General features: G+C 39.7%; 1 protein-coding gene across 1 annotated transcript in view; it reads right to left on the reverse strand.

Moving 5' to 3' along the window:
- Positions 1–2,235: 2,235 nt before the first annotated feature.
- Positions 2,236–27,104, reverse strand: part of CCDC198 (coiled-coil domain containing 198) — a 496,778-nt gene continuing 471,909 nt past the window's right edge. Inside the window, exon 7 of the mRNA XM_004279310.3 lies at positions 2,236–2,399. The gene's annotated coding sequence lies outside the window, so the exon portion shown is untranslated. The remainder of the gene's footprint in view (positions 2,400–27,104) is intronic.

Consider the following 27,104-nt stretch of genomic DNA (forward strand, 5'->3'; position numbering starts at 1 on the left):
TGGGATCTTCCCAGACCGGGGCACGAACCCGTGTCCCCTGCATCGGCAGGCAGACTCTCAACCACTGCGCCACCAGGGAAGCCCAGGAATGCAAATTCTTGGACCCCACCCCAGACCCACTGAATGAGAAACTCTAGGGGGAGAGACTAGCAATCATGGTTAACAAGCCCTCCAGGTGATTCTATGCTGAGCTCCACTGCTGAGTCTAGTCCAAGCCCATGCTCGAAAGGCTACATGCGTCACATAGCTTCCGACTGGTCCTGTAGTTCCACCCTTCCAAGAGCTCTCTTCCAAATGAACATGCGTGCACAGCATCAGTGGTCTCATGCCCTCGACTTCCTGTTGGGCTCAAGCAATGGAGGAGGGAGGACGACAGGGTATTTATAATCCTGGATTCCTCCCTGCAAGTTTACCCCAGGCTGACCGTGTCCCTCAAGTCAAAGCCACTGTTCCTCCTACGGACAACTTCTCCTCACAACGCTTTTTGCAGCCTCTGGTAATGGCCCCTCTCCTGCTCCCCTCAGGCCTGTGCATGGCAGGGGTCTGTGTTGTTCCTAGCCCTAGGTTACTGCACAAACTTGGTAGGTGCCCCTATCCCATCCCCACCCAACCTGCAGATTCCAAATTGTTCCTTTATGAATAAACTCTCCATGAATTATCTTGAGTGTCCTTTCTGTTTTCTATCAGAACCCCACATGATACACATATACCATTTAATTCCACTACTTGGTTGAGATCTTACCATTTCACATCCGGTCTTGTGCAGTCCAGGACCCCCTTCTCCATTAGGCAAAAGTGGGCATGTGCCTAGTACCATGATACTTAGGGGCCCCTGAAAATGTTTCAATTTCTTTTAAAATCAGAAGAAAAACTTGACATAATCCAACCTAGATTGCATTTCTCTCTCTCTTTTTTTTTTTAAATTAATTAATTCATTTATTTTTGGCTGTGTTGGGTCTTTGTTACCACAGGGGCTTTCTCTAGCTGCGGTGCGGTGCGTGTGCTTCTCATTGCAGTGGCTTCTCTTGCTGTGGAGCATGGGCTCTAGGTGCACGAGCTCAGTAGCTGTGGCTCGCCGGCTCTAGAGTGCAGGCTCAGTAGTCGAGGTGTACGGGCTTAGTTGCTCCGCGGCATGTGAGATCTTTCCGGACCAGGGCTCGAACCTGTGTTCCCTGCGTTGGCAGGTGGATTCTTAACTGCTGCGCCACCAAGGAAGTAGCATTTCTCTTTATATTGATGCAATTGTAAAGTAGAATTTTAAACATTTTTTAAAAATAGATGAATAGTCCCACAAAGAAAAAAGTGCCTAGGGCCCACGAATGTCATAACCTGGCCTGGCTGTAGTCTCTTGCTAATTGATTCTCTTACCTTCATATTATCCATGCCCTAACTCCACCCACAAAACAATATAAACACATACACACACACACACACACACACACACACACACACACATTTGCCCTTCCATATTCACTTCACTTTTCTTCAGTTATTCATTCCATGCCTGGGTGGGACATAGAGGCTGACCTCTGAGGACTGAATTGTTCAGGCTTCCTTGTGGGGTGGCTTCTCTTTGGGGACAGTCAGTAAGAGGCATCAGCAGGAGATCAGAGGGCCAGAAAAGGAAGAAGTCAGGATAGTTACTCTCCTGGCCCCCTCCCTGCTGCCTGTTGGTAGGCAGGAGCTGTGCTACTCTACCTAAGGCCACAGCTTCTGTTGGTGAGCCCCTCCTACACTAGAGCTCTTTCCAGGTTACCATAATCACCCGCTCCCTTTGTCCCTTCAAGTCTACAGTGGTTTTGGCTTTTCACTGTTACTAGCCCAGTGGTACCTCACCGTCCCTTGTCAGCTTCCCTTAACTCTTTGTTAGTAGACTTTGTAAGTAGTGTCTTCATTAACATGCATACAGATCTAGCTCTAATTGATAGTCGAGAACCATAGATACATCACAAACATTACCCAAGGTTTCTGCAAAGTCTGCATAATGGTCATTTCATGGCAACACAGTCTTCTACCTTTTTTTTTTTCAATTTTATTTCATTTATTTTTTTATACAGCAGGTTCTTATTAGTCATCTGTCTTATACATATTAGTGTATACATGTCAATCCCAATCTCCCAATTCATCACACCACCATCCCCACCCCCCCACCCCCACTTTCCCCCCTTGGTGTCCATATATTGGTTCTCTACATCTGTGTCACTATTTCTGCCCAGCAAACTGGCTCATCTGTACCATTTTTCTAGGTTCCACATAGATGCGTTAATATACGACATTTGTTTTTCTCTTTCTGACTTACTTCACTCTGTATGACAGTCTCTAGATCCATCCACGTCTCTACAAATGACCCAATTTCATTCCTTTTTATGGCTGAGTAATATTCCATTGTATATATGTACCTCATCTTCTTCATCCATTCGTCTGTCGATGGGCATTTAGGTTGCTTCCATAACCTGGCTATTGTAAATAGCGCTGCAATGAACATTGGGGTGCATGTGTCTTTTTGAATTATGTTTTCTCTGGGTATATGACCAGTAGTGGGATTGCTGGGTCACATGGTAATTCTATTTTTAGTTTTTTAAGGAACCTCCATACTGTTCTCCATAGTGGCTGTATCAATTTACATTCCCACCAACAGTGCGAGAGGGTTCCCTTTTCTCTACACCCTCTCCAGTGTTTGTTGTTTGTAGATTTTATGATGATGCCCATTCTAAATTGTATGAGGTGATACCTCATTGTAGTTTTTTTTTTTTTGCTGAATGCGGGCCTCTCACTGTTGTGGCCTCTCCTGTTGCGGAGCACAGGCTACAGACGTGCAGGCTCAGTGGCCATGGCTCAAGGGCCTAGCTTCTCCGCGGCATGCGGGATCTTCCCGGACTGGGGCATGAACTCGTGTCCCCTGCATCGGCAGGCGGACTCTCAACCACTGTGCCACCAGGGAAGCTCTCATTGTAGTTTTGATTTACATTTCTCTAATAATTAGTGTTGAGCAGCTTTTCATGTGCTTCTTGGCCATCTGTATGTCTTCTTTGGAGAAATGTCTATTTAGGTCTTCTGCCCATTTTTGGATTGGGTTGTTTGTTTTTTTAATATTGAGCTGCATGAGCTGTTTATATATTTTGGAGATTAATCCTTTGTCCGTTGATTCGTTTGCAAATATTTTCTCCCATTCTGAGGGTTGTCTTTTTGTCTTGTTTGTAGTTTTCTTTGCTTTGTAAAAGCTTTTAAGTTTCATTAGGTCCCATTTGTTTATTTTTGTTTTTATTTCCATTACTCTAGGAGGTGGATCAAAAAATATCTTGCTGTGACTTATGTCAAAGAGTGTTCTTCCTATGTTTTCCTCTAAGAGTTTTACAGTGTCCACTCTTACATTTAGGTCTGTAATCCATTTTGAGTTTATTTTTGTGTATGGTGTTAGGGAGTGTTCTAATTTCATTCTTTTACATGTAGCTGTCCAGTTTTCCCAGCACCACTTATTGAAGAGACTGTCTTTTCTCCATTGTATATCCTTGCCTCCTTTGTCATAGATAAGTTGACCACAGGTGTGTGGGTTTAACTCTGGGCTTTCTATCATGTTCCATTGATCTATATTTCTGTTTTTGTGCCACTACCATATTGTCTTGATCACTGTAGCTCTGTAGTATAGTCCTAAGTCAGGGAGTCTGATTCTTCCAGCTCCATTTTCTTCCCTCAAGACTGCTATGGCTATTCGGGGTCTTTTGTGTTTCCATACAAATGTTAAGATTTTTTTTTCTAGTTCTGTAAAAAATGCCATTGGGGGCTTCCCTGTTGGCACAGTGGTTGAGAGTCCACCTGCCGATGCAGGGGACACGGGTTTGTGCCCCAATCCGGGAAGATCCTACATGCTGCGGAGCGGCTGGGCCCGTGAGCCATGGCCATTGAGCCTGCGCGTCCGGAGCCTGTGCTCTGCAACGGGAGAGGCCACAACAGTGAGAGGCCCGCATGCTGCAAAAAAAAAAAAAAAAAAAAAAAAAAAAAAATGCCATTGGTAATTTGATAGGGATTGCATTGAATCTGTAGATTGTTTTGGGTAGTATAGTCATTTTCAAACTATTGATTCTTCCAATCCAAGAACATGGTATATCTCTCCATCTGTTTGTATTGTCTTTAATTTCTTTCATCAGTGTCTTATAATTTTCTGCATACAGGTCTTTTGTCTCCGTAGGTAGGTTTATTCCTAGGTATTTTATTCTTTTTGTTGCAATGGTAAATGGGAGTGTTTCCTTAATTTCTGTTTCACATTTTTCATCATCAGTGTATAGGAATGCAAGAGATTTTTGTACATTAATTTTGTATCCTGCAACTTTACTAAATTCATTGATTAGTTCTAGTAGTTTTCTGGTGGCATCTTTAGGATTCTCTATGTGTAGTATCATGTCATCTGTAAACAGTGACAGTTTTACTTCTTCTTTTCCAATTTGGATTCTTTTTATTTCTTTTTCTTTTCTGATTGCCATGGCTAGGACTTCCAAAACTATGTTGAATAATAGTGGCGAGAGTGGACATCTTTGTCTTGTTCCTGATCTTAGAGGAAATGCTTTCAGTTGTTCACCTTTGAGAATCACATTTGCTGTGGGTTTGCCGTATATGGCCTTTATGATGTTGAGATAGGTTCCCTCTATCTGGAGAGTTTTTATCATAAATCAGTGTTGAATTTTGTCAGAAGCTTTTTCTGCATCTATTGAGATGATCATATGGGTTTTTGTTTGTTTGTTTGTTTGTTTTTTTTGTGGTACACGGGCCTCTCACTGTTGTGGCCTCTCCCGTTGCAGAGCACAGGCTCACGGGCCCAGCAGCTCCGTGGCATGTGGGATCTTCCCGGACCGAGGCACGAACCCATGTCCCCTGCATCGGCAGGCAGACTCTCAACCACTGCGCCACCAGGGAAGCCCCGATCATATGGTTTTTACTCTTCAATTTGTTAATATGGGGTATCACACTGATTGATTTGCGTATATTGAAGAATCCTTTCATCCCTGGGATAAGTCCCATTTGATCATGGTGTATGATCCTTTTAATGTGTTGTTGGATACTGTTTGCTAGTATTTTGTTGAGGATTTTTGCATCTATATTCATCAGTGATATTGGTCTGTAATTTTCTTTTTTGTAGTATCTTTGTCTGGTTTTGGTATCAGGGTGATTGTGGCCTCATAGAATGAGTTTGGGAGTGTTCCTTCCTCTGCAATTTTTTGGAAGAGTTTGAGAAGGATGGGTGTTAGCTCTTTTCTAAATGTTTGATAGAATTCACCTGTGAAGCCATCTGGTCCTGGACTTTTGTTGGTTGGAAGATTTTTTTTTTTTTTTTTTTTTAACATCTTTATTGGGGTATAATTGCTTTACAATGGTGTGTTAGTTTCTGCTTTATAACAAAGTGAATCAGTCATACATAAACATATGTTCCCATATGTCTTCCCTGTTGCGTCTCCCTCCCTCCCACCCTCCCCATCCCACCCCTCCAGGCTATCACAAAGCACCGAACCAATATCCCTGTGCCATGCGGCTGCTTCCCACTAGCTATCTACCTTACTGCGTTTGTTAGTGTGTATATGCCCATGACTCTCTCTCGCCCTGTCACAGCTCACCCTTCCCCCTCCCCATAACCTCAAGTCTGTTCTCTAAGAGGTCTGCGTCTTTATTCCTGCTTTACCCCTAGGTTCTTCATGACATTTTTTTCTTAAATTCCATATATATGTGTTAGCATACGGTATTTGTCTTTTTCTTTCTGACTTACTTCACTCTGTATGACAGACTCTAGGTCTATCCACCTCATTACAAATAGCTCAATTTCGTTTCTTTTTATGGCTGAGTAATATTCCATTGTATATATGTGCCACATCTTCTTTATCCATTCATCCGATGACGGGCACTTAGGTTGTTTCCATCTCCGGGCTATTGTAAATAGAGCTGCAATGAACATTTTGGTACATGACTCTTTTTGAATTTTGGTTTTCTCAGGGTATATGCCCAGTAGTGGGATTGCTGGGTCATATGGTAGTTCTATTTGTAGTTTTTTAAGGAACCTCCATACTGTTCTCCATAGTGGCTGAACCAATTCACATTCCCACCAGCAGTGCAAGAGTGTTCCCTTTTCTCCACATCCTCTCCAGCATTTATTGTTTCTAGATTTTTTGATGATGGCCATTCTGACTGGTGTGAGATGATATCTCATTGTAGTTTTGATTTGCATTTCTCTAATGATTAATGATGTTGAGCATTCTTTCATGTGTTTGTTGGCAGTCTGTATATCTTCTTTGGAGAAATGTCTATTTAGGTCTTCTGCCCATTTTTGGATTGGGGGTTGGAAGATTTTTAATCACAGTTTCCATTTCACTACTTGTGATTGGTCTGTTCATATTTTCCATTTCTTCCTGGTTCAGTCTTGGAAGGTTAAACCTTTCTAAGAATTTGTTCATTTTTTCCAGGTTGTCCATTTTATTGGCATAGAATTGCTTATACTAGTCTCTTATGATGCTTTGTATTCCTGCGGTGTCCATTGTGACTTCTCCTTTTTCATTTCTAATTTTATTTTTTTAATTTTTTAATTTTATTATTATTTTTTTGTGGTACCTGGGCCTCTCACTGTTGTGGCCTCTCCTGTTGCGGAGCACAGGCTCCGGACGCGCAGGCTCAGTGGCCATGGCTCATGGGCCCAGCCGCTCCGCGGCATGTGGGACCTTCCCGGACCCTTTGAGTTTTGTTTGTTCTCCTTTCTCTAGTTCCTTTAGGTGTAAGGTTATATTGTTTATTTGATATTTTTCTCTTTCTTGAGGTAGGCTTCTTTGCTATAAACTTCCCTCTTAGAACTGCTTTTGCTGCATCCCATAGGTTTTGGATCATCATGTTTTGTTTGTAATTTGTGTCTAGGTATTTTTTGATTTCCTCTTTGATTTCTTCAGTGATCTCTTGGTTATTTAGTAATGTACTGTTTAGCGTCCAGGTGTTTGTATTTTTAAATTTTTTTTCCCTGTAATTGATTTCTAATCTCATAGCATTGTGGTCAGATAAGATGCTTGATATGACTTCAATTTTCTTAAATTTACTGAGGCTTGATTTGTGACCCAAGATCTGATCTATCCTGGAAATGTTCCATGTGCATTTGAGAAGAAAGTGTAATCTGCTGTTTTTGAATGGAATGTCCTATAAATATTAATTAAATCTATGTGGTCTATTGTATCATTTAAAGCTTGTGTTTCCTTATTAATTTTTTGTTTAGATGATCTGTCCACCAGTGTAAGTGAGGTGTTAAATTCCCCCACTATTATTGTGTTACTGTCAATTTCCTCTTTTATAGCTGTTAGCAGTTTCCTTATGTATTGAGGTGCTCCTATGTTGGGTGCATATATATTTATAATTGTTATATCATCTTCTTGGATTGATCCCTTGATCATTATGTAGTGTCCTTCCTTGTCTCTTGTAACAGTCTTTAAAGTCTATTTTATCTGATATGCATATTGCTACTCCAGCTTTCTTTCGATTTCCATTTGCATGGAATATCTTTTTCCATCCCCTCGCTTTCAGTCTGTATGTGTCCCTAGGTCTGAAGTGGGTCTCTCATAGATAGATTATATATGGGCATTGTTTTTGTATCCATTCAGCGAGCCTGTGTCTTTTGGTTGGAGCATTTAATCATTCATGTTTAAGGTAATAATCGATATGTATGTTCCTATGACCATTTTCTTAATTGTTTTGGGTTTGTTTTTGTAGGTCCTTTTCTTCTCTTGTGTTTCTCACTTAGAGAAGTTCCTTTAGTATTTGTTGTAAAGCTGGTTTCGTGGTGCTGAATTCTCTTAGCTTTTGCTTGTCTGTAAAGCTTTTTTTTTTATTTCTCCATTGAATCTGAATGAGATCCTTGCCGGGTAGGGTAATCTTGCTTGTAGGTTCTTCTCTTTCATGATTTTAAACATGTCATGCCACTCCCTTCTGGCTTAAAGTTTCTGCTGAGAAATCAGCTGTTAACCTTATAGGAGTTTCCCTGTATGTTATTTGTCATTTTTCCCTTGTTGTTTTCAATAATTTTTCTTTGTCTTTAATTTTTGTCAGTTTGATTACTATGTGTCTTGGCATGTTTCTCCTTGGGTTTATCCTGCCTCGGACTCTCTGTGCTTCCTGGACTTGGGTGGCTATTTCCTCTCCCATGTTACAGAACTTTTCGACTATAATCTCTTCAAATATTTTCTTGGGTCCTTTCTCTCTCTCTTCTCCTTCTGAGACCCCTATAATGTGAATGTTGTTGCATTTAATGTTGTCTCAGAGGTCTCTTAGGCTGTCTTCATGTCTTTTCATTCTTTTTTCTTTATTCTGTTCTGTGGCACTGATTTCTACCATTCTGTCTTCCAGGTCACTTATCTGTACTTCTGCCTCAGTTATTCTGCTATTGATTTCCTCTAGTGTATTTTTCATTTCGGTTATGTATTGTCATCTCTGTTTGTTTGTTCTTTAATTGTTCTAGGTGTTTGTTCTTTAATCCTTCTAGGTCGTTGTTAAACATTTCTTGCATCTTCTCTATCTTTGCCTCCATTCTTTTTCTGAGGTCCTGGATCATCTTCACTATCATTATTCTGAATTCTTTTTCTGGAAGGTTGCCTATCTCCACTTCATTTAGTTTTTTTTTCTGGGTTTTATCTTGTTCCTTCATCTGGTACAAAGTACTCTGCCTTTTCATTTTGTCTCTCTTTCTGTGAATGTGGTTTTCCTTTCACAGGCTGCAGGATTGTAGTTCTTCTTGCTTCTGCTGTCTGCCCTCTGGTGGATGAGGCTATCTAAGTGGGTTGTGCAAGCTTCCTGATGGAGGGACTGGTGGTGGGCTGAGCTGAGAGTTGCTCTGGTGGGCAGAGCTCAGTAAAACTTTAATCTGCTTGTCTGCTGAAGGGTGGGGCTGGGTTCCCTCCCTGTTGGTTGTTTGGCCTGAGGCGACCCAACACTGGAGCCTACCCAGCTCTTTGGTGGGGCTTATGGGGGCTCTGGGAGGGCTCACACTAAGGAGTACATCCCAGATCTTCTACTGCCAGTGTCTTTGTCCCCACGGTGAGCCGCAGCCTCTCCCCGCCTCTGCAGGAGACCCTCCAACACTAGCAGGTAGGTCTGGTTCAGTTTCCTATGGGGTCACTACTCCTTCCCTGATGCACAGGTACGCAGGCCTCTCACTGTTGTGGCCTCTCCCATTGTGGAGCACAGGCTCCGGACGCTCAGGCTCAATGGCCATGGCTCACGGGCTTAGCCGCTCCACGGCATGTGTGATCTTCCCGGACCGGTGCACGAACCCATGTCCCCTGCATCGACAGACGGACTCTCAACCACTGTGCCACCAGGGAAGCCCCAGTGGGTGGACTTCTATGGTATAACTGTTCTCCAGTCTGTGAGTCACCCACCCAGCAGTTATGGGACTTGATTTTATTGTGATTATGCCCCTCTTACTGTTTCATTGTGGCTTCTCCTTTGTCTTTGGATGTAGGGTATCTTTTCTGGTGAGTTCCAGTGTCTTCCTGTTGATGATTGTTCAGCAGTTAATTGTGATTCTGGTGCTCTCACAAGAGGGAGTGAGTGCATGTCCTTCTACTCCGTCATCTTGAACCCATCTCCTCACAGTCTTCTACCTTATGATGTACAGTAATTTCCTAATATATTTTTCCTTTCCTTTCCTTCCTCTTTACTTGCTTTTTCTTTTTACTTCCTTTTAAAATTTTCACCATAGATAGACAAAATAAGTATTCTCTAAGTGCAGATGTTTACTGCATACAGGTTTTCTTTTAACTGCATATATATTCTTTTTCTTTATATTCTGAAGCCATCTGTCTCATAGCCATATTTCTACCCCTTCTCAATTCTTCTAAAGGCAAATCATTTTACTCACTCTTCTCGAAATGCCTTTACCCTCAACTCTCAACAGGTATTTGTTTAAATTATTCTCTCCAGTTGAAATACTCTCTTCTTCCCAGTTTTTCATACGTCAATTTTCCTGCCTACCCAAGTTGAATATGTTATTCTCTCTTTTGAACTTCCTTTTGAACTAACATATTCAAATAATTTATTTGGTAATTAGTGATTTTTGTTGTTATTTTGAAATGTCATTTAAATAATTTAGGTTATTTCACTTTAAATATATTACTATCTTTTCTCCCCTAACTTGATTATTAATTTCTTGACAACAGAAATTTTTTTCTTACATCACTTTATGTCTCCTGTAGAGACTTTCATAAACATGTGTTGATTTGAAAAATATTGGAATCCTATACATAAAAGATTGACTTTCAAAATCCTAGATAGGTTAAAGTCAAGTTCTCTGTCCATTTCTATGTCTATAAGGTGTGACTGCATCACATGATGCTTGGATTTCCGATGTTGTTTGGGGATGCTATTGTTCTTACGTGTCACTGGGAGGGAAAATGCTTTAAAAGCATTTTCATCTCTCAGCCAAAGTGGAGCACACGCATGGCAAGGAAGTGCCTCAACAGTGTAGATTTGGAAGGCAGAGTTGTGGTAGTAATAGTAGTGTAGTAATAACTTAACTTCTGTCTAGTAAGAGTAGAGGTACTGTGTCATTCTGTAACATATTGTCCTGTTTTATTTTCTTCATAGCATGTATCACCTCCAAATATATTTCTCATATATATTATTATTTGCAATCATAATAAAATCTTCTCTGCCCCAACTAAGTTATATGCCACATGGGAGTGAGGACTTTTTTGGTCTTGTATTCTGTACTATATTCCCAGTCCTAGAATAAGTCTGGCATAGAGTATGCTCTCAATAAACATTTGTTGAATAAATGAAATGAACGAACATTTATTAGTATTTCATGATTTTCCAGATCGTGCTATAAGTGCTTTGCATGACTTAGCTCATTTAAGCCTCACAACACACTATTAAATAGGTACTGTCCCTCTTTACAGAGGAGGAATCAGGCTTGAAAAAGTTCAAGGACTTTCATATCTAGTGCTGGGGGAGGTGGGATTTAAATCCAGGCAGTCTGGTCTGGAGACCACAGTCTTAGCCACTTTGTTAAATTTTATTCAGTGAAATATTGTGAAGTAACAACAGTTAGCATTTGCTATGTGCTTCTAAAATATATGAAATATTTTCACGTATTTCCTCCTTGGATAACATTCAATGATCCTGAGCTAATATAATCATTATCCCTACTTTACAGATGGGAAAACTGAGAAATGAAGTGATTTGTCAAAGATCACAGTGCCATTAAGTGGCAGTCTGGCAGTCCTGGGAATTAAACTTAGATGTTCTGAGTCCAACTTCCATCTCTTTTTCCCCTCCCGCTCCTCCTGTGCAATGTGCTGCAGCTTAAATGTAGCCAGAGACCTCAATTTATGGCTTTAGACATACAGAAAAGAAATTCTATTTTAGTAGTCACTAATAAAACCACTGTATTAGTAGGGGCAATTAATAATTCTATTTTAATATTCACAAATTTCATTTTAATGGTTATTTAGTTGTTACTAATAAAAATTTACACAGAAGTTCTAAATTTGTAGGGGGACAGTCCCCAAGCATTTACCTTAGAAGAATATGACAATAACAAAATTTTCACTGGTAACTTTCACAAAGACTGAATAGTCATTTGTTCAGGAATGTTGTACAGTATATATTTATTTCACACATCAAAAGAGATGTACTTGGTGATCGTACTTATCATTGTTACACTCATTATCTCCCCTCTCCTCTTGGATATTTAGTCCTACAATGGGTGATGGCAAAGGCCTTCCAGTTGTATTTTCTTGATAAGATAAAGATTATAAACATCCTGACCACTAGGACTCATTACATGAATTTTTTTAAAAAGGAGTAACAGTAAAACTCACTGAGGTTGAAGAGATCATTAGGCTCCCTGAGTCACTAAGGAATGGCAGGGGGTGGGATGGAGAGATAGATACTTGGAACAAAGGGCTGGAGGGTGGTCAGTGGCAGTGACAACAGGGGAAAGAAAGGGTGGCAATCAAAATGGCACAGACTTCACAAGTTTGAAGTTGTGGGATACTGACAGGGGTTGAATAAAAAGTGGGTTAGGAACATCACCTTCTCTTCAAGGTGATAGATGTACAGGCGTTCTCCACTTGTGGAAGGCAAAAAATTTACTCCCCTGGTACCTTTGTGTCAAGGTAAGATGGTGGAGTAACTGCTCACAATTAGAGTGGAAAATGCAGAATAATGAGCTCTATAACAGAAGATCTGCAGAATAGAGGAAAATGACTTGGCAATCGTACAGGACCAGGAACTGAATATAATTTAACATAGAACTATTACCATTAAATAGAAAGATATTTTATCTTGACTTAGTAAGGAGTTATTGCTATTGTCCAAATCAAAAGTTTTACTTTTCATAAAGCTTTCATAGTTCATACAGTGCACTGGCCAGTTTAATGTTCAGTTTAATCCAAGACTCATTTTAGAACATGTAGACTTGCTCACCTGTTCCCAGAATCTACAGAGAGTTCTTTCTTTTATAAACACATCTAGCACTTACTTTCTGTACCACTCACTTGGAACTTGTCACACATAGGCTTTTCATGATAGTTTCATTTTGTATGCATACATTCGTGTAATCTCACCAGCTAGGTATATATGTTTATTCACAGGAACCTGTCTTCTTGAGTACCTACCATGTGCTGTTTCCTAGAGCCACAATACTTAGTTTGGGGACTGCCATAGTTGTGACTCAGTAATTGCTGAATGATTATTTTAATTTTGTCTTAAGCTGTTGTTTTCTTCATAGCCAGCACAAGTTGCAGTAAAAACCATGTAAATTTTTATAATTTATGGAAACTTATGAGTTGCAATTCATTCAGATTTTTACTTCTTGATGAAATGCAGTGTCTCTTTAAGTGGGAAACTGATAAAAAACTAGGCTTTAAGGAAGCATCTCCTCCCCCAAAGGGCAGGCTTCCTTTCAGAGGAGATCCCCTTAGATAGCTGCTGAGGTTGCCAAGGCAAACCTTTGCATATACAAATTTGGGTCAATGTGTTGACAGGATGTCAGATTTGTGTAGCTAATGGAGCTTCGGCATGAATATTGAGCTTTCTGCCATTCCATTGATGCCCAAATGAATCTGTAGGTGCCTATTTGTGCCTCAGGCTGTTGGAGTAGAAAATAGAAGCCCTTCGCATGAAAACCTGACCAAGGTCCACAACCCACCCTTAACTTATATAGTAATTGGTTTTCAGCAACAACTGAAGGGTAAATTCAAAGAGATCTGAGTGGCAGAGCACTGGTATCTTTCCATCAAATAGTCTGGAACTTCATGTTGCTATTATTTTGCCTCATAGACTTGCCCACGAGTGTTTCAGGAATCTTCACCAGGGCATGGATCAACAAAGAGTTGAGTAACAAAGAACTAATCTAATCAGTTGATTTGGAGGAACCAAGTCTTTTTTTTTTTTGCGGTACTCGGGCCTCTCACTGTTGTGGCCTCTCCCGTTGCGGAGCACAGGCTCCGGACGCACAGGCTCAGCGGCCATGGCTCACGGGCCCAGCCGCTCCGCGAGATGTGGGATATTCCCGTACCGGGGCACGAACCCGTGTCCCCTGCATCGGCAGGCGGACTCTCAACCACTGCGCCACCAGGGAAGCCCGGAACCAAGTCTTTTGATTACAAAAGTCCTAAAATATTATTTAGCTCATTGAAACATATAAATTTCAGAATAATGATAAATGTGACAACTCTTTTTTCACAATAAAAGTACACTTTAAAATTATATTTCAGGGGAATTCCCTGGTGGTTCAGTGGTTAGGACTCCACTTTCTCAGGGCCCAGGGTTCAATCCCTGGTTGGCGAACCAAGATCCTACAAGCTGTGAGGCTCGGACAAAAAAAAAAAAAAAAATTATATTTCAGGCCTATAGAAATTTTATTTGAGATTCAACACAGTAAATTGCAGATGACTTTTACATTCTTTGTGAAATGGGGGTGTGAATTAAACAGAATTCAACATAAGCCTTCATTTTAACTTTTAATGTTCTATTAGCTATCACTGCATTACCTAATGCTTCCACTAATGAGTATTTCTGCATACTTATACAACAATGATAATTTTGAGTCAGTGAAAGACCTTTTCAATTGTCAAAGAAAAATTCATTTGCACAGTATCTAATTTTATCTTATTTTTGCTTTTAATCATCACTTTATAATAATTGACCATCTATTATAAAACCGTTTTGCTAGATTATTTGATTAAGCTGAAGACCTTATCCTCCAGTCATTCAGATAATGTAATTTATTTTCTTTGCCTTAGTAGAGAACATAGTGTATTCAATAACCGAAGCAGGTCCTTTTTCTTTTTCTTTTTAACATTTCCCATGTTTTATACAACAAAATTATTTTCTGTAAAAAATCATGAAATGAAATATAATAATAATGTTCAGGGACTTCCCTGGTGGTCCAGTGGGTAAGCCTCCGCGGTCCCCATGCAGGGAGCCTAGGTTTGATCCTTGGTCAGGGAACTAGATCCCGCAGGCATGCTGCAACTAAGAGTCCACGTGCCACAACGAAGATCCCGTGTACTGCAACTAAGACCTGGCACACCAAAATTAAAAATAAATAAATAAATAAATCTTTAAAAAAAATGTCCAGAAAAGAAATACACTGAATATATTTTTTATTGCACTTTGTATTTATAGTTTGCAAGTAAAATAATTATAAATAAAATAGAGATTACAGTACAAAAATTAAAAAATGATTAATAGTTTTAAAATACATTAATGCATTTTTGACATAAGGGGAAATAGTATATCTACATATTTTTCTGTTGTAGTAATGAATGTGTGTAGCTGAATTCATGGGGGTCCAGGACAGTGCATCTGGCAGTTTTCAAATTAACTTTTATGTAGAATACAATGTTTACAAACCCTAAGTAATAAAAATGTGCTAACTTGAAGTGTACACTTACATTATCAAAATTTAACGGTAACCACAGAAATTGTTTAGAATTTAGACAAACAGTATTTTTGTAGAGAAAAGTATTTTATTCCTCACTGTTTAGAATGGTCAGTGCATGATGATACTAAAAGGTAGATTGGATTTTAGTTGGTTTTCATATTGGGTTTCCACTCTCTGTAGACACTGCTTTAGTGCTTGTACCAGAAGCCACTGTTTCCCTGACACCCCGACCCCACCTGCATGGGTCCACCACTGCTTTGCTTTATAAAGTTGTATTTCTATTTACTACTGGCATACTTTGGAGTGTAGCTTACAAAAATATTCATTTCAGCATATTTCTTTTTCTACCATGCCTCCTCTCAGTATATCACAAATCTTATTTTTGTTTAGTATTTCTAAATTATTAATTGTCACTCAGAAAGCTGTATACTGTTTGACGAGAACTAGACCTATAGTTTAATACTGATTTGTATTTAGCATGTATTTGTACATTAGTTTAAAAAGAATAACGTCTTTTAAAAATAAGAATGAAAGAGATTAAATAGAAGAATGTGGAAACATTTCCAACAATTTTTTTTGTATGTGTTTGTATTTGCCATCCATAGAAACCAACTTATCATATCTTATCTCTTTCATGGAGGCACAAAGTAAGAATTCTTCACAAGAGAGCCCTCTTCCTCTCATCTCTTCATCCCAGTATATAAGGAGGCATGGATATTTTTTCATACATTTATCAGGGTTTTTTTTCCCCTAGCTGGTACCCCAAACAGTGCCCAGGCAACATCATACTATACAAGAATCTGTTTTTATTTGACGCTGTTGTATTTTCCCCCTCTCTGAAATTAATTCCTCTATAGCGTCTGAATTTTTTTTAAATCAATTAGCTTTTGCTGAGAAAATCCTTTCCTGTCTAATATAGAATAATGATTTTTTTTCATCTGTCAAGGGGGTTATTAATAAATGCCACCAGTGGGGTTAGAACATTCTCTGGTGTTTGCTTTAGGGGAACAAGGGGATTGTCGGAAATCCTAGCCAAACTGAACCATTAGAGAGAAAATGTTAGTAATTAGAACTATACATTAGGCTTTAATTTACTACCATGGAAAAGTCAAGGGTGGCATTTTTATTCCATTTTTAGGTGCAGCCAGATGGATTGATCATTATAGGATAATTTCCACCGACCCTCTGCATTTCCCAGGGTAACAAAGCAACTGAGGGCACTGTGCAGCCAGGGGCTCAGATTTGATTTTATTTTCTTGTCGGGTGGCAAGGAGAGTGGGAGGTTTAGCAGTTATCAATTTCCTATGTAGTCATTGACATTACTGGGAATCTTTTTACATGTTGAGTAATTTTAGGCCAAGAAAACAGTTTGGGAAGACAAACACACAAATGTAATTTACTTTTCTCTCCTTGCCTAAATATGTGATACTGACACATTTTAACCATCTTCACATTAAAAATTCTCCTTTTCAGTGTTTCTACTTTTGATTTTTCCTAATGGCCAAAATGAACATTTTAAGTTATTCATTAAAAAAAAAAGTCTTCTCGAACAAAAGATAATATAGTTCCAATCTAATTTCAGTCTAATTCATGCAAGGTTTCCCAGGCCACAGAGGGAAACATTGTTGAAGATGTGGAGTATATGTCTTCATTTTTCCTTTTCATCTCACACTCAAATGACATTTCCTTGTTAAATGTCTTGTCCAGTTTTCTTTTTATAGAATAAATTTTTGGCCAAGATGATAATGACCATTTAAGATAAAAGTATTTATTTTGATGTTTACAATGTTTCCATGGGGAAAAAAATCTTCTAGTTACTTTATATTACAGTGAATCAAAATCAGCCACAGTTTCCTTTGCTTTTGAAAATATAGTTAAAATTTATTTTATTTTTGTTGTGGTACAACATATATAACATAAAACTTAGCATTTTAACCATTTTTAGGTGTATAATTCGGTGGCGTTAATACTTTCACATTGCTGTGAATCACCACAATCCAGCTTCAGAACTTTTTCATCTTCCCAAACTGAAATTGTGTTTATTAAACAATTACTCCCCATCCCCCTCTCCGCAGCCCCTGTTAACTACCCTTCCTCCTTCTGTCACTATGGATTTGACCACTTTAAGTATCTCGTATAAGTGGAATCATACACTATATGGCCTTTTGTGTCTAGTTTATTTCACTTAGCCTCATGTCTTCAAGCTTCATCCATGTTGTTGCATGTGTCAGAATTTCCTTCCTTTTTAAGGCTGAATAATATTCCATTGTACGTACATACCATGAAGGTACTTTTATTTTAAATACTTTTCACATACCTAAAGATTTACCTCCATACTCAAGTCTTGTTGAGTTGATATCTAGAAACAAAACTCTGGTCCTGCCTCAGGTGAGCGGGTTAATAAGAAGGACTGGCGAGTTTTGCCCCATGAAAGTTTAGCATAGGCAGTTTGGACCAAAAAAAAACAAAGGAAAACACCCAATATTTCCATAAAAGACCCACTTAGGGGACAACCACATTAGACTAATTTTATTCATGACCTGGAGAGAAAAGCAGTTAATTTTATTTTCAGGTAAATGTTAAGACAGCATTGCTAAAAACATTTGCATCCATAATTCATTACTGAATTTTTAATGGTTAAAAAATTCAGGCAACCAAGTATCCTGAATTTTCTCTTTAAATTAAGGATCAGCAGAATGACGTATATTTCCCCTGTATTCCATATTGTAGTAGATTCTAGCTAAAGTTTTCTGCGATTTTTATGGAAAACATCAATACAAAAATCACATACTTTTGTCAATTGAAAATTCTATGGTTCTATAGCAATGTGACAGAAAGTATTTTTTCCTCATAAAAATGCATAGTATGTAAACAAAACAAAATATTACTGAACTCTTCATTTCTAAATGTTTAGATGGCAAAAGTTTATTTAAGTATGTCACCTTTTATAAGCTACCTTGTAAGAGAAACTCTTTGCAGGAGAAGAATAAGAATTCACAGAAGAAAATTTAGAGTAAGGGCATAACAACCCTCTCATTTTTTTTTTTTTTTTAATTCATTACAAGAGGCAGACCTTTAACTTTTTTCACTACTTGAAACGGTTCCACCTTAATGACCTCCAGGGAAGTCCCAAGGTCACCAGTTTTGAGCTCCCTGTTCTGACCCCAATCTGACCTTCTTTTACTTTCTCTTTTCTTTCATTTCTCCTGAACCTGTTCTTTGTTTTTCATCAGGGACTCCATTCTCTCTCTCCTTTTCTCCCTTCATTCCTTCTTTCCACAATTACTTATTATTTTTTTAAAGATACATTCATTTTATCTTATTTTTAAAATTTGGCCATGCCACGCAGCTTGTAGGATCTTAGTTCACCGACCGGAGATTGAACTGGGTCCCGGGAAGTGAAAAAATGCCAAGTTCTAACCACTGGACCACCAGGGAATTCCCCACAATTACTTATCGAGTAAGAGCTTATTATGTGTCAGGTACAGCCTTTGGAGGTTCAAAGAGGACATGCTTACTGCCTGGAGGAAGCTTGCTGTCTGGTGCAGGCATGTCCAGCACACTGGTTTCACAATGTGTGTCCACTCTAAGCAATTGGGAGTGCATCCCTGGAATACTGAATTGAGGAGTGTTCTGGGCTCATGTCTAGGTTTGGTAAGAAAGGATGCCAGGATCAATGAGTGATCTGCCAATGGCTCAGGGACAGAATAGTTGGCACGTGTGCCCTGCCCTTGCCAAACCCAAATCTGAGAAAGCCAAAGCTTTTCCCAGATCCATTTTTTTCTGTCCAGTCTGAGCCCCAAGTTGAGAGCTGTAAAGGGTGCTTTAATTATCATTCTAGTATACTTCATCCCCTCCTTAAGTTTTCACCAAGTATTCACACAATCATTCCCTAAATTGTATTCAACACTATCAGTTAATTTCTCTCTTTATTCCTAGGCTGCCAGTTTTTTTCTAGAGAAAAACATGAAACCATTCAGATTCAATTCACTGAAAATTCATGCTATCGAGCCTCACCTGGTTCTCATTGCTGCTCTGTACTCTTTTTATTAATCTCTTGGAGATTCAGTAGTGAATGTCCTACACTGGTTGTTTAAAAACTTTTTCATATTTTGGAACTCACTGTTTGATCTTCCCTTCCCCTTGATACCAGAAGATGCTCTTGCCCCCTGCCTTACTGAGAAGTTCAAGGCCATCTGTAAATCTCCTGCAACTTATTATTTCTTTCCTCAATCTTTTCTATTTTTCTTCATATAAGCTACCTTGTAAGACCAGGTGCATTGTCAATGAGCAGTAATATTTTGAAAGTACTTTTTCTTTTTTCTTTCCTGAGCAGTAGTTCACAAGAGTGGGCTTAAAATATTCACTAAGCCATGTTGTAAACAGATATACTGTCATCCAGGCTCTGTCGTTCCATTTATAGAGCACAGGCAGAGTAGATTTAGCATCATTCTTAAGGGCCCTAGGATTTTTGGAAGGGTAAATGAACATTGGCTTCAACTTAATGAACCAGCTGCATTAGCCCCTAACACGAGAGTTAGACTGTCCTTTGAAGCTCTGAAGCCGGGCATTGACTTATCCTCTCTAGCTCTGAAAGCTCTAGATGGCATCTTCTTTCAATAGAAGTCTGTTCTGTCTACACTGAAAATCTAACGTGTACCATCATTTATGGACGATCTCAGCTAGATCTTCTGGATAACTTGCTGCAGCTTCTACAGGAGCACTTGCTTCTTCCCTTGCGCTTCTGTGTTATGGAGGCGGCTTCTTTCCTTAAACCTCATGAACCAACCTCTTTAGTTTCAAACTTTTCTTCTGCAACTTCCTCACCTCTCTCGGCCTTCATAGAACTGAACAGAGTTAGGGCCTTTCTCTGGATCCGGCTTTGTCTTAAAGGAATGTTGTGGCTTCTTGATCTTCTACTCAGATCACTCAAACTTTCTTCCAATCAGCAAGAAGGCTGTTTCACTTTCTTCTCATTCATGTGTTCACTGGAGTAGCACTTGGAACTTTCTCCAAAAACTTTTCTTTTGCATTCACAACTTGTCTGTTCGGTGCAAGAGGCCTGTTTGGCCTATCTTGGCTTTCAACATGGGCTCCTCACTAAACTTAATCATTTTTAGCTTTTGATTTCAAGTGAGGGATGTTTGACACTTTAACTTGAATAGTTAGAGGCCATTATAGGGTTATTAGTTGCCCTAATTTCAATATTGTTGTGTCTCAGGGAATAGGGAGGCTCGTGCAGAGGGAGAGAGAGGGGGGAGCCACCGTAGGTGGACCAGTCACAGCACACACAATTCTTATTGATTAAGTTCATTGTCTTATATGGCTGCGGTTTGTGGCACCACCAAACGATTACAATAGTAACATCAAGAATCACTGATCACAGATCACCCTAACGAATATGATAATAATGAAAAAGTTTGAAATATGGCAAGTTACCAAAATGTGACACAGACAGGAAACAAGCAAATGGTGTTGGAGAAAATGACATCATAGACTTGCTCGATGCAGGGTAGCCACAAACCTTCAATCTGTAAACAGTGCTGTATCTGCAAAGAGCAATGAAGCGAAGTGCAGTAAAGCGAGGTATGTATGCCTGTGCCAGTCTTCTTGTGCCCATGTCTGAGATTTTATCAGGAGTGCTTAACCAGAGTTGGAATTGCTGGGTTGTAGGAAATAGACTTAAAATTTTATCTATCTAGATACAGCCAAATTGCTCTTCAAAATTCCCTGGTTTTAAAACATGTTCAAGAATTTCTCTCCACATTTTTTTCCCCTGAATGTTCTATACCTTGAAGCAATAATTTTATCTTACTGTTTCTTCAGCATCTTAACTTTTCAAAATGATAATCTATGGTTCAAGATACATTCATGTCGGGTGCTTGAGAGAGCTAACCTTTGATTTTTGAGTTGTATTAGTCAATTATACTCCCTTTTTTTTTTTTTTTTTTTGCGGTACGCGGGCCTCTCACCGTTGTGGCCTCTCCGTTGCGGAGCACAGGCTCCGGACGCGCAGGCTCAGCGGCCTTGGCTCACGGGCCCAGCCGCTCCGCGGCATGCGGGATCTTCCCAGACCAGGGCACGAATCCGCGTCCCCTGCATCGGCAGGCGGACTCTCAACCACTGCGCCACCAGGGAAGCCTTAAGCTGCCTTCTTATCTCTCAAGGGTGGTGTGAGAATTGGGGAGATAAAAGTTAAACCATAGATCTCAGTATTAAACATATTGGAGTTTCTCTTCTTTAATGTCTAATGCAGAACATTTCGGTGAAACCAGCATATTTCTTACCAGATGGCTGAGACTCTGTCCTCTGATGCAGTTTGGAGGCCACAGAGAAGTGGGAGTAGCTCTCCCCGACAGCCCTAAATCATTGCCACCACTTTCACACTTGTTTCCATGATATTGTGAAGAAAAAGGGAACTGGGTTTCTCCTACTAAATTAATCCACCTATTGGGACCCATTTGAAGGGAGAGGATGAGAGAAAAACATGAGTGAAAAGAGAGAGAAGACAGAGAGTAAAAAGAATTCCTGGGAGGGAAGGAAAAATGAAAGGGGGTAGAGGGAGAGGAGATGGAGAGAAAGCACAGAGAAGAAAGAAGTGTGTAGGGGGGGTGATGTGGGTAGATGGGTCGGGGGTTGGGGAGAGATAGAGGAAGACGAAAGAAAGTGAGAAAAAGATAACAGGCGCTATCCAGTGAATTCTCTAGAGGCTTTCACTTGATCAAGATAAGTGGAGACAAATGAATGGCTTCTGTCTAAAGTTCTCTCAAGTTATTTTTCCTTGAAAATGAGGCAAAATGTCAACCTTTCTACTAGAAAATTTAATAACTTAAGACAGAGTATATATTGTTACTTGGCCTTCACTTGTCCATCATGATTTTAAAAATTTAGAATAGGAATAATTTTATTTAAAAGTGCTGACTCTATTAAACCATAGGACTGTCCCTGAACAGAGCCAATACAAAAGCAAAGCTCATTCCCCCCCACCCCCCGAATATGATGCCATTTTTCAGAAGGGAGAGAAGTCCATGCCTTTTCCTTTTCTTCTTTCTGATATGAATGAATGGCCCTATCCTCCTGAATAGGCAGGCTTCATAGACCAAGGCTGACCGAGACCTTATGTAGTCAACATGTGTTAAATGTTTTGCCAACGTCCATTCCCCCTTCCCAGCAGTCCCCAGTTTCCTTCTGGGATCTATGTGATTTTGTGGAACCTGACCTCACTGCCTCCCAGTCAGGGGTAGAATGGACCAAGCCAATCATCCCATCCCATCCTCTTAACTGAAGTGATTGAAGCAACGGTCGATGTGTGAACTGAGCAGACCACACAGTGTTTATAGGGGGTTTTCTGGGAATGCTGAAACAAAATTGCTCTCTTTGACACAGAACGAAAGCATATGGCCCCCAAAGCTGTAAGCAGCCATCTTGGGACTAGGAATGGAGCCAGCCTTAGCATGAAGCTGACACAGAAAGATGGAAAGAAGCCAGGTCTTTTGGATATCCTTAAGGCATTGGATCCAGCCTCATCTAAAACATCCCTACCCCTGGATTTTTCAGTTATGTGAACTGATAAATATTCTTTACTGTATTATTTCCTTTCAACCTGGGTATAACGTGAACGTTTCCATTTCTGTAAAGGGATTATGCTGCCAGAAACAGCCATTAGGGTGCTTTCTGTTGTAAGTAATGATGACTGTTCTTTTTGTCAAGCTCATGGGACAAACAGCAGCAGAATTTTATATTGGGAAGGCATTTCCAAATGCTGTAGAAAACAGAATGTCTTTAGATGTTGGTCAAGGGATTTCAGTCTGGGATTCTTCCAAGAATACCCTTCTTGCCATGGGATGTTAAAGCTTTTTCACGATGAACACTCTGACTATTGTAATGCACTTTTGATTTATTTACCATCTATAATACGTTAAAGAAATTGAGGGATCACAATGACTAACTAAAGAAATAGCCTAACATATAAAGATTAGAGAGAGTCATTTGAATTAGAGGCAATCTTTCATATTTGGAAGCCAAAGGAGATAGTACAATTTATTTCAATTCCACGAATATTCCTGGAGCCCTTAATTTGTGCCAGGAACCCTGCTAGATCTACAGGTACAATAAAGGTGAGTAAGACATAGACTTTACCCGTGAGAGGTCCAGATTACAAGGGCTTAAATTAGACCTTTTTAAGAATCCCTGATAACAGCTGTCATCATTAGCTATTCTTAGGAGTAAAAATAAACAAGTAAAAGAACAAACCAAATGTCACAATAAAAGAATAATATGATATATGGTTTGAATGAAGGAGAAAGACCATATAAGGAGAGGATGGGGAGGGATAAGGCAGGTTTTATGGAGCTGCTGCCATTTGAACTGGCTCACGAAGAGTCCCTGTTTCTGTAAATCCAGGGTCTTTCTCAAAGCACCCTGTCCTTTTCTTCCTTAGCAGTTACTCACAACCAATACTTATATATATGTATTTATATATATGTTTATGTATTTAATGGTCTACCTCACCAAGCTGTAGATTTCAAGTGGTGAGCCCAATGGACCACTCTGCCTTTGTTCCCCATTGTATTCCCAGTACAAAGCCCAGGGCCTGGTATATAGTATTCAGTCAATAAAAAAATCTGTTGAACAAATAAATGAATGATTAGATGAGTGATGGGTAACAATAGATACCATTTGTGGATGCCTATTAGGTAACACATGTTGTGGTAAAGCACATAGGTGGTCAAATTTAATACATTCAACTATAATACCGGGAAAATTTCCTATCAGCTTTAAGGAAGAAATGGAAGTCTAGAACAAATAAATAACATGTCCAATGTCATCCAACACATACATGGCTAAAGCCATACCCAGTTAGGTTTAATTCCAAAGTCCATGCTGTGAATCACTGCACAATATTGCTTCTCATTTATTGAGTATGTACTGTGGGACAGTCCTTTGACACACATTACCTCATTTTATTTTCTCATTTATTTCTAGCAACCACTCTGTGAATTAGATATTATTAGCCTCACTTAATAGGTGAGAAAACAGATTGAGATGTTTAACCATCCACTCCACAAATGTTTATTATCTGTCAATTGCCAGGCACCATGCTACTCCTGGAGATAAGATGTTGAGACAATTAGACATCATCCTTGCCCATGTGGAGCTTATGGTCTAGCAGGGAGGCAGACAGCAGCCAAATATGCAGTAACAAGATGTGAGAAGTGCTATGAGGGAAAGTCAGAGGGTGTTGTGTAAGAACCCCATGGCTTCCAACGGGGTCCATTTGATGCCAAAACCCTCAATTGATATAACTCTTTCTCACTTTGGTAACATGGTGGATAAGACTTGCACTGGCAGAGAGGAAGGACAGGCATGGCTCCCAAAGTGCAACTCTCTAGCATGATCAGAGAAGGTAGGGACATGCGTGCAGAATGTATGTGAGTAGCGGAGGTTGGAAAAGGCATGGAGTGTTGAATGTCTGGTGAGGGATCGTCCTGAATTCAGAAGGCGATGGGGAGCCAGCCAAAAGGTTTAGCAGGATTCTCAATCAAAAGTGTATTTAGGGAAGAGTAATTTTTTTTTTTTAAAGAGTAATTTAAAACAGAGAGAGAGTGAGAGAGAGAGAGTGAGAGAGAGAGAGAGAGAGACTTATTGGATAGTTTAATGTGGCACAGGCAGTACATAAGTTTGAATTTATTTTATGTCTATTTTTAGTCAGTGTATTAGTTAAGATGTAGGTTTAGCTGAAAACACAGGACTTTAAATAAGACAGAAGCTTATTTCTCTCTCACGTAGAAGTTGAGCTGAGATGCCAACTCTATTCCAGGAAGCCGTTAAAGGCTCTTTTTATTTTGATTTGAAGAGGGGAAGAGGAAAAGGAAGATGTGCCCTTTAAGGACATAACCCGGACGTTCGTTGCCCACATCACTTCCACTCACCTCAACTTGGCCAGAACTGAGTCTTATGACTGCAGCGAGCAGTTACAAGGAGGATTGTAAATGTCATCTGTATTTTTTGTTGGCTGTGTGCTCTATGGCAAAAATCCATAACTATGGAAAAAGGGGCATAATTATTAGGGGATGGCCAGCAGTCTCTGCCATACTCAGTGTGCTTCTCTTCTGAGAAGGAGAGATTTTGGTGACTCATCCACTCCTATTAGAAAGATCTCTGAATTTAAAAATAATGTTGGGGGACTTCCCTCGGGTTCGATTCCTTTTCGGGGAACTAAGATCCCACATGCCGTGTAGTGCGGCCAAAAATGTATTAAAAAAATAAAATAAGATAAAAATAATGATGATTGTTACTACTGGTCAAGTTTTTTAAAAAATTGCTTGTCACATACTATAGAAAGCTAAACAAAATTTGACAGCTTTGAACTCTATTAATACCCCAAAAAGCAAAATGCATTTGAATCCCATAGATAACTATCTAGAAAAACTGTATTTTAAAATGTTACCTGGGACTTCCCTGGTAGTGCAGTGGTTGAGAATCCGCCTGCCAATGCAGGGGACATGGGTTTGAACCCTGTTCCGGGAAGATCCCACATGCCGCAGAGCGGCTGGGCCCGTAGCCTGTGCTCCGCAACGGGAGAGGCCACAGCGGTGAGAGGCCTGTGTACCGCAAAAAAAAAAAAAAAAAGGATAACCAGCAACGTCCTGCTGTATAGCACAGGGAGCTGTCTTCAATATCCTATAATAAATCATAACAGAAAAGAATATAAAAAAGAATATGTATATATGTTTAACTGAATCACTTTGCTGTACACCAGAAACTAACCCAACATTGTAAATCAACTATCTTTCAATAAAAATTGATATTATTGATATTAATTTTTATATTAATATGGCATATATTTTCATTTTCCCTTAATTTCCCATTAAAAATGACAACTCAACCCCACACTGAAGATTTATAATTCTTTTCACCAAACTTAAAGAAACAGCAGTCAAGAGAAAATGCCTCTGACTGTGTATGGGATGTTCCCATGTCAGCAGGTTTTTCCTGGGTGAGTTGTTTCTGCCATGAACTCTGACAGAAAGGAGGTGGATGGCAGGATGACAGAACAGATACACTTCCTATGGCGTAGTGGACAGTAACATACAGTCCCCACTTCATAGACTAAAGCACATTTGCTGTCCTGGGCAGCCCTTAATTTTAGTTCATTTTCCTGTAACTATTTATTTGATAGCTCATTAATTGCCTCTGAGCAGAGAAAATGTTTCCTTTAAGAAGGTTAAACAGAGTTTATTGACATAAGTGAATTGGTTGAAGAAAACATTATTAAATAAAAGACACTTATTTAAACACCAAATTAGTCTTTTAAAGGCAAATTAGAGGTCATATCTCCTCCTAACTAAATACTGTTAACCAGTAATGAGATATCCATTTTAGATGAAAACACACTCAGGTTCTAGCAGGTGGCTTAACTGTGCTTTAGTTTTCCAAGTTTACTCAGAGTCCGTAATTACAGTAATGTTTTAAATTTCAGTATTTTGAAATAATGTGATGTTTTTCATTATATGATTTTTTTTAAAATTTAAATCTCTTTCATCCCAGCAGAAGAGAAGCCGTGCTCTGAGAAGACTTCCACAGTGGAAATGGATACACCTTGGGCTCTGGCTCCCGTTTCTGAACTTCTCACACAGACTGGTGCATGAGTGCACTTGGCATTGCCCTTGTTGATCAGGCTGGGCTACAGTAACATTCCGACGTTTTCACTGGGACCACACCCGCACCTCCGTCAGAACTCTGTGTAAGTTTCGGAGGCACAGTGACTTTTGTGGTGTTAGAGGTAGTGCTGTCATGAGGTCCGCTGGTATTTTAGCTTTGTATTTTTTCCTTCCCGTTGGCGGGTGTCGCCCCTGCTTGCCCACATGCAGCCACACACCTTCTCAAGCAGCCACAGGGGCAGTGCCCCATGCACCAATCCACCGCTGGGCTCGCATTAGCTGGCCTCCCCATCACGATGACTGTTGAGTGTTGACAGGTACCATAGATTCACGCTCCAGGGTCTTCCACCGCGAATCCGACGCTGATGCCAGCGGCTTTGTTCCACACAGCGCCAAAGTTTCTTTTGTAGCTAGACAGGAGTCAGGAAGTTGAAGGTTAATCAGATCTGATGTTGGCCCACCCCTGTTGGATATGACCATCAGATGGTCCAGCAGATTCCACCTTTTGTCAAAATATTTTATGGTGTCTATGTGGA

Source organism: Orcinus orca, chromosome 2 (genome assembly GCF_937001465.1).
Source record: "Orcinus orca chromosome 2, mOrcOrc1.1, whole genome shotgun sequence".
In the NCBI taxonomy this organism is placed as follows: Eukaryota; Metazoa; Chordata; class Mammalia; order Artiodactyla; family Delphinidae; genus Orcinus; species Orcinus orca.